General features: G+C 42.6%; 1 long non-coding RNA gene across 1 annotated transcript; it reads left to right on the forward strand.

Moving 5' to 3' along the window:
* Positions 1-4,003: 4,003 nt before the first annotated feature.
* LOC105492538 (uncharacterized) lies at positions 4,004-7,724 on the forward strand. The gene is made up of 3 exons (XR_011625430.1): positions 4,004-4,033; positions 4,394-4,483; positions 5,506-7,724. It is a non-coding gene; the product is annotated as an uncharacterized lncRNA (long non-coding RNA).
* Positions 7,725-8,209: the final 485 nt, after the last annotated feature.

Consider the following 8,209-nt stretch of genomic DNA (forward strand, 5'->3'; position numbering starts at 1 on the left):
ATTGGAGTAGGGCCCCATTCTTATGACCTCATTTAACCCTAATTACTTTTCCTTTTTTTCAGACAGAGTTTTGCTCTTGTTGCCCAGGCTGGAGTGCAATGGCGTGATCTTGACTCACTGCAACCTCTGCCTCCTGGGTTCAAGCAATTCTCTTGCCTCAGCCTCCTGAGTAGCTGGGATTACAGAAGTGCATCACGTCTGGCTAATTTTTGTATTTTTAGTAGAGACGGGGTTTTACCATGTTGATCGGTCTGGTCTCGAACTCCTGAACTCAGGTGATCCGTCCTCCTCAGCCTCCCAAAGTGCTGGGATTACAGACGTAAGCCTCCGTGCCTGGCCAACCTCAATTACTTCTTTAAAAGGCCCTATCTTCTAATACAGCAGCACTGGGAGTTAGGGCTTCAACATATGATTTCGGGAGAGACAGTTCAGTCCATAATAGGTCCTTACCTTTATTTTCATCTGCAAAAAGAAATGTTAATTAAAGGGAGAGAGAGATTTGTTGTCCCTGATCTCGTAAAACTCACATCTATCTTCATCTATCAAGACTTGAAGACAAGGTTAGAAATGAAGAAAGAGGCAGGAAATAATGAGGAGCCCCCTCATGCAAACTGTTTCATTAGGGAAGAAAAACTACTGATCAGGGAATTAGGAGTCTAGAGTTTAATGCTAACAAGGCCATTTACTTACTATGCACTAATCTCAGGCAACACATCTAGCCTCTCTTCATTTTCTATTCTATAAAATGAGGTTAAGATTTCCTGCTACAAAAATGATTCTGTGATTTAAAAATAAGGTAATATTTTCCATCTTAAATAATGTGCTTTCCCCTTATTAATGTTTTCATGATGTCTTTGAAAACATATTTAATCTTGGTTATTTTTACATTGTTTAATGCTTGATGTGAATTCACACCCTAAACACAATCCCTTTGTGTTTACTTTCTCTTCTTTACAATGCCCAGTACTTGAGTAGAAATTATTACTCTTGTCCCTGACCAGTTGAGAAGGTACATTTCTGATTTCTTGCCAGAGTGAGAAATAAAATATTGTAGTGTACTGCTCCCAGACGTCTTTCTCCTGCTTGAACCTCCTCTACCTGAAATTTTACCTTTCTGGACCTTCCCTTCACCAGAAAAGTATAATTCTCAGGCAGCATTTCCTTAACAAAACAGATGCGGACTGCGTTCTTCAGTGAAGCTCAATGTGGCATTCCATTCCGGTCCCTGGATATATTTTGAGTTAACTTCACAACAGCCAACCAAAGTCAAAAAGGTGAGGATATAGTCAGTAGTCCTGTTCACCAAATTTTCTCTCTGCCTACCTTTTGGGCAAATTGTAGGACTGCACATCCTGGTCACTCTGGGATTGGATGTGGCCATGAGACTAGTTGTAGCCAATGAGGAGAAGTGACTGGTGTCACCTCTGGGTCTAGTATTGAATTGTAGGGCCATCCTGGTGCACCCTTCTCCTCTGCCCTTGCTGATCAACAAAGATCAGCTAGTGACGACTCTGATAGATCGGGTCATGGAGTGAGGACAAAGAGCAGAGTCTCCCCATCTCCCCAAGACCCTCCTTCCCCAACACAGGGTGCACATACACCATGAGAGAAAAACAAACTTTTTTGAAGGTAAAATTACCAACGTTTGGAGATTGTAACTGAGGCAAAACTTAGTCTATCCAACTGATGAAGATGACTACTATGGACTCTGACCCTTTCCTACATTCTGGTAATCTGAAAGATACAGCCCCTCCACCTTGGACAGCGCAGTCCCACACGCGTGGTTGTTCGAGTGCACACAACTAAATTTTTCAAGAGAAAATAGATTCTCAAGTTCAGCTAAAACACATATATTCTCACAGCTCAGTTGTCTGGATTCAAATCTGAAGTGTTCCATCATTTGAGATTCCGTAATTTGAGGGCCTTGTACTAGACCCGTGCTGTTCAACATGGCAGCCACCAGTCACATGTGCTATGAAGTACTTGAAATGTAGCTAGTACAACCGAGGAAACAAATGTTTAATTCTACCTAATTTTAATTAGTTTAAGGTTAAAATTAATGTAAAAGATTCTATTAATAATACTTGATTACATGTTGAGATGGAAATATTTTGGCTATGTTGAGCTAAATGAAATATATTCATAAAATTAATTGTACCTATTTCTTCTTTCTCCTTTTAATGTGGCTACTAGAAAATGTAAACTGGCATATGTGTGCCTGCCATTCTCTTAATATTTCTAATTTTTAGTTTTTAATTAATTAATTAATTAATTTGTATTTTGAGATGGACTTTCGCTCATTTCCCAGGCTGGAGTGCAATGGCATGATCTCGGCTCACTGCAAACTCTGCCTCTCGAGTTCAAGCAATTCTCCTGCCTCAGCCTCCTGAGTGCTGGGACTACAGGCATGCACCACCACGCCCAGCTAATTTTTGTATTTTTAGTAGAGACAGGGCATTACCATGTTGGCCAGGCTAGTCTTGAACTCCTGTCCTCAGGTGATCCACCTGCCTCGACCTCCCAGAGTGCTGAGATTACAGGCATGAGCCACCACACCTGGCCTTAATATTTCTATTGAATGATACCAGTCTAGAACCCTAATCCTTAGGGTTGTAAATCTTCATTCAAGTCCTGCTTTTCTATTTTCCAGTCCTATGTAAAACTATGCTGTCAACTCCCTTTAGTTTTTACAGGAGTGAGTTTTCCCCCTGCTTTTTTTTTTCTTTTCTTGAGGTGGAATCTCATTCGGTCACCCAGGCTGGAGTGCAATGGGGTGATCTCAGCTCACTGCAACCTCCACCTCCCGGGTTCAAGTGATTTTCCTGCCTCAGCCTCTCAAGTAGCTGGGATTATAGGCACACACTGCCACGCCCACCTAATTTTTGTATTTTTAGTAGAGCCGGGGTTTTGCCATGTTGGCCAGGCTGGTCTCAAACTCCTGACCTCAAGTGATCCACCAGCCTCAGCCTCCCAAAGTGCTGGGATTACAAGTGTGAGCCACCAGGCCCAGCCTGAGTTTTCCCTTTCTAGCCCTAGAAATCCCTAATTCATTGAAGGTTGAAAGAAGTGTTTCCCCTGCTTCCCTAAGTCCTGAGGAGCTCTCCCCTAGGGAATCCTACTGTGCCACTGTTCTCTCTGAAGCCAGCTTTCTCAGCCCTGCTGACAGGCCTTCTCCAACTTCCTTCTACATCATTTGCATTTGCATGCTGACCCATTACTCTGAGACATCTCCATTATATTTTCATTTAACAAGGAAATTACTAAAGATCTCTGTATTTATTGTAGGGGCCATAAGAAGGATGATGCATTGGTGAGAGTGCCTATCCGCTCACCACTGGGTTTTAGTTAAAGGATGCACTTTTTCTCATTTCTTCAGAAGAGACTTGGCTTCATCTATTGCTTCTCTTGGGTGATCTCTGGGAAGATGTTTCTCCTGGCCACAGTTTCCCCTGTTAGAATGTCTGGTCAGTAAAATATTTCTACTGGACAACCATGGGATTGAGTGGCATCGCCCTAGCATCTGTCCATTGATTTCCCCTGGAGTTCTTCACAGTCAGAGTTTAAAAGATCTTGGATGATTCAAAGCCTGAACACTAGAAGAAGCTTTCAGGATCTTCCAGAGCCCGGGGAGGAGCTAGCGTGATGAAGGCCTAGACTTCTTTCATTACCCTTCTTTGCATCAGATATTTATCTGGCCTTTGGTGCTGCCCCTCCGAATGTTAAGTAGCTGACCCAGTGTCATCTTCTTAAAAGGCAAGTAAAACGTTCCCCAACCGTGGCCTATAGCCTACCAAAGGCCACTGACGGTGCAGCAAGATACTTTCAAATCCTGCAAAGATCAAACAGTTCTTCTACGGTTGCTCCGACAGCCGCAGAAAATCTACCCCCCACCTCCCCATGCTAACTTCCTGACCCCAAAACCCAGAATCTGATCACTGAACCAATAGCTTTAAGTTTGGGGTTTTGACAGCTACGGAAAGCCAGGCTGCAGAAACGTGGCTTCCAGACAAAGGCAGAGGAGGCTGCACGAGAGGTTCTGCAGGCTTACTTACTTTTAATCTGCTGGGTTCTTCTAATCTGCTTTCTGCTGCTTTGCATACGTTTATAGTTTGAGTGCCTTCTCATTCCAACACTTGAAGTGAATTAGCCCCCGGGATTAAAGTCAGGGAGGTTTCTCTTTCATGAACTAATCACCAGGGCAGGACCTGAGTGCACCTTGCATGGTCTCTTTCCCAAACTGGGGGCTTCCAGAATAGAGGCTGACACAGATCAGGCTCTGAATCTGGATACAGATTCGAACCCAAATAGATAGCACCAAGCTTCAAGCCAAATAAAATTGTGAATATAAATAAATAAATGAAAGTAATGGATGACTTTTTGTTTATGTTGACAGGTATCACCAAGCTTTTGCTCTCAGCTCAATGGCCTGACCACCTACTGCCTAACCCTCTGGGCTTGGAGACCGGAGCTGTCCCAGAATGGAGTGAGCGTATGCTCTATACCACTGGCCTCGATCATTGTGTAGAAACACAGGTTTCACTCAAGCTGTTCTGCAAAGGAGTATAGGAATGCAGGTTGTTTAACAGTGAAAGAGTGTTTTAAGTGTGTTTAGAGGTATAGACTGCTGAGGTTTTGCATATGAGGTAACCAATCATAGGATATGATTTTAAGGTCCGGCGCATGCTAGGGTTCTACCCACACTACCTCCCATTCATGAAATCACTGATGCCTGAAGTGCCCTGAGACCTTTACAATCATTTGGCTTAAGGGTAAGAATATTTCTAGAAGGAATGGTTCATTAAAGCTTATTAATTACCTCTAATATAGATGATCCTATAGTGTCAAACTCCTTCTGAGAACTATTCTGGGGGAAGAAAGAACAGAGGTTTAAAGTGCCTGAGGAGATATCTTAGAAAGAGAAATGGGTACAGTGAGTTCCCCTCACTTTTCTGCACTAGACCAGCTCTGGGTGAAGATGGGAATTGGAGAGGCAGGAAGAGAGGGGAGCAAGGGAATTGGGCAGGTATGGATGACCTCGAGTTCCGCCTTCTCTTTCCTGCCCAGTTGCCCTTCGCTTCAGCCTGCGTGTTGCTGGAGTGTAGAGACCAGACTGGGTTTGGTTATCTTTGTCACCCAGAGGGGAAGGAGGTGTGGTTTTATTTTAACTCTGCTTCCTTTGCTACTTGGGTGTTGCTCTTACAAGTGTTAACTTGCCCTGTTTGTTGGAACTGAGTAGTTGCTCCCTAAGCCCTTGTATTTCAGCAGAAAGAAGAAAAAAGCATCCCTTTGAAGGGAAGGTGGGTGAAAAAGAAAGCCACATTAAAAAGCCAGCCAGTGTTAAATTTGGGCTTGCTCCTATTTGTAAGAGGTTTAAAAATACCCTGGGCCCTTTTCTGCTTTTGCACGCTTATTTAGCAGTTTGCCCCCGTTTCCAAGCAGCCCCTTGTAAAGGCGCTTCCTCTGCTCGTACACCAACTGAGAGCTTTTGTACCTGTTCTCTCAAAGATTCAGTGGCTCTAGAAACTCCTGTTAGAAGCTTGAAGACTGAAGACTCTGGCCTCAGCTAGGGAAGAAGATCTGACTTCAAACATGAGAAACACGAATGAAGAGTTCTTCATCCTGCTCCACCCACCCCGGCACACGCCCCAATCAAACAAACCTAAACCCACACTTCAGGGGTGTGTCCCCCCCACCCCCAGCTACTTATTCAAAGATAAGTTGACTTAATTGTTGTTGTGAGAGAATGGTGAAGTGTGCTTGTTCCATGTGGGGTGAGGGTTTAAAACAGTTGAGCAAGTGAGGGAGCCACGGAGCTCTTCATAGGAAACAAAATCCTTTGTGTGTCCTGTAGGAATGAGTTTTAAAATCTGGTGCTCAAAATGGAACAACAAATGGGAACAGATACCAGCAAAGAATGGGTTAAATATAATATGATGTAACCATAAATAGACAACTGAACAGTTGCAAAAAAAAAAAAGAATGAGGAAGCTTTTTGGGTACTGATATGGAACAATTACCAAGAGATATTAAGTCACACAAAAGCGAGGTATGGCACAATGTGGATAGCCTGCTGCTACTGTATAAAATATCTCCCCTATACACACAGGTTAGCTAAAATCCACAAGACAGGATGAATTTTATACTGTCTCCCAGTGTCCTAGAAGGTTTGAGCCCCAGGTCTCCTCAAGTGTAACCCTCCGAATATTGGCCTTATTGACTTTCTTCCTCTTTCTTTCCTCATCCTACTATCAGATTAGTTGCCTTTGGGAGGGAAACTTCATGCCTGGGGAACCAGGTCAGAAAGAGACATTTCATGGCCCATCTTTTTGTACTCTTTGCATTTTAAAATGTAAATGTGTTACCTGTTGAGAAAATAATAATATGGTTTAAATTAGGAGGTCAAAAGCTTAATGGACTAGCAAGCCTAATTCTGGGGGTGCAAATCTCCTACCTGCCAATGGCAAATCTGGTTAATCCAGCCAGCAACCATCCCCTAGGCAGCCTAACAGCCTAATGGCAGCAGGTCCAACCTGCAGATTATCTTCAGAGGAATGTGGCAGCCTCTGAAGCACTCTCCTTTCTGAACCTACACCTTTCAAATAGAGGCAAGCATCATGCCAGTCTGGGTCATTTTCACCAGGCTATCAACATCCCATAGCACAAATCTTAACATATAAATGAATTGGACTTCACAGGTTCTCAACTGAGAAACTTTCTGGGAAAGGATTTCAGTCAGAAAGTTCATGGGTTTCTGGGTAATTCAAAATAAAACTAAATATACTATTGATTTTTCTAATTGTAAATTTAAGGCTTGTTCAATGCAGATAACTTAAAGAAAAAAAAATACACAAGGGCCAGGAATTCTCCTCACTAAACATGTTATCTGGGTCATCACTTCATGGCAATGTATAGAGGTTGATATGGTTTGGCTGTGTCCCCACTCAAATCTCATCTTGAATTGAAACTCCCATAATTCCCACATGTCATGGGAGGTGATTGAATTATGGAGGCGGGTGTTTCCTGTGCTGTTCTCATGATAGCAAATGAGTCTCATGAGATCTGATGGTTTTAAAAAGGGAGTTTCCCTGCACAAGCTCTCTTCTCTTGTCTGCTGCCATGTGAGATGTGCCTTTCACTTTCCGCCATGATTGTGAGGCTCCCCCGGCCACGTGGACCTGGAAGTCCATTATATACCTCTTTTATAAATTGCCCAGTCTCGAATACGTCTTTATCAGCAGCATGAAAACAGACTAACACAGAGGTCTTCCTCTTGTTGTTTATAGCTGTGTAGTATTCCACTGAGTGAAACTTCCATTGCTTTATTCAACCAATTTCCAAGCTTCTGCTATTATAAACAATGCTACAATGTATAGTCACATATAAAAGTATTTGCATACTTTTACAACATATTTTAGGATAGATTCCTAGAAGTTGGATTACTGGATCAAAGGGAAAATGCATATGTAATTTTACTAGATATATCAAATTCCCAATCTTGAGGCTTACACGATTTTACATTCACACTAGCAATGTATGGAAGCATCTATTTCACTGCAGCATCACCAACAAAATATGTTGCCAATCTTTTAGATTTTTTTAATTTTTTTTATTTTTTATTATTATTATACTTTAAGTTCTAGGGTACATGTGCATAACGTGCAGGTTTGTTACATATGTATACTTGTGCCATGTTGCTGTGCTGCACCCATCAACTCATCAGCACCCATCAACTGGTCATTTACATCAAGTATAACTCCCAATGCAATCCCTCCCCCCTCCCCCCTCCCCTCTCCCCATGATAGGCCCCGGTGTGTGATGTTCCCCTTCCTGAGTCCAAGTGATCTCATTGTTCAGTTCCCACCTATGAGTGAGAACATGCGGTGTTTGGTTTTCTGTTCTTGTGATAGTTTGCTAAGAATGGTGGTTTCCAGCTGCATCCATGTCCCTACAAAGGACACAAACTCATCCTTTTTTATGGCTGCATAGTATTCCATGGTGTATATGTGCCACATTTTCTTAATCCAGTCTGTCACTGATGGACATTTGGGTTGATTCCAAGTCTTTGCTATTGTGAATAGTGCCGCAATAAACATGCGTGTGCATGTGTCTTTATAGCAGCATGATTTATAATCCTTTGGGTATATACCCAGTAATGGGATGGCTGGGTCATATGGTACATCTAGTTCTAGATCCTTGAGGAATCGCCATA

The sequence above is a fragment of the Macaca nemestrina genome, chromosome 7 (assembly GCF_043159975.1).
Source record: "Macaca nemestrina isolate mMacNem1 chromosome 7, mMacNem.hap1, whole genome shotgun sequence".
Classification (NCBI taxonomy): Eukaryota; Metazoa; Chordata; class Mammalia; order Primates; family Cercopithecidae; genus Macaca; species Macaca nemestrina.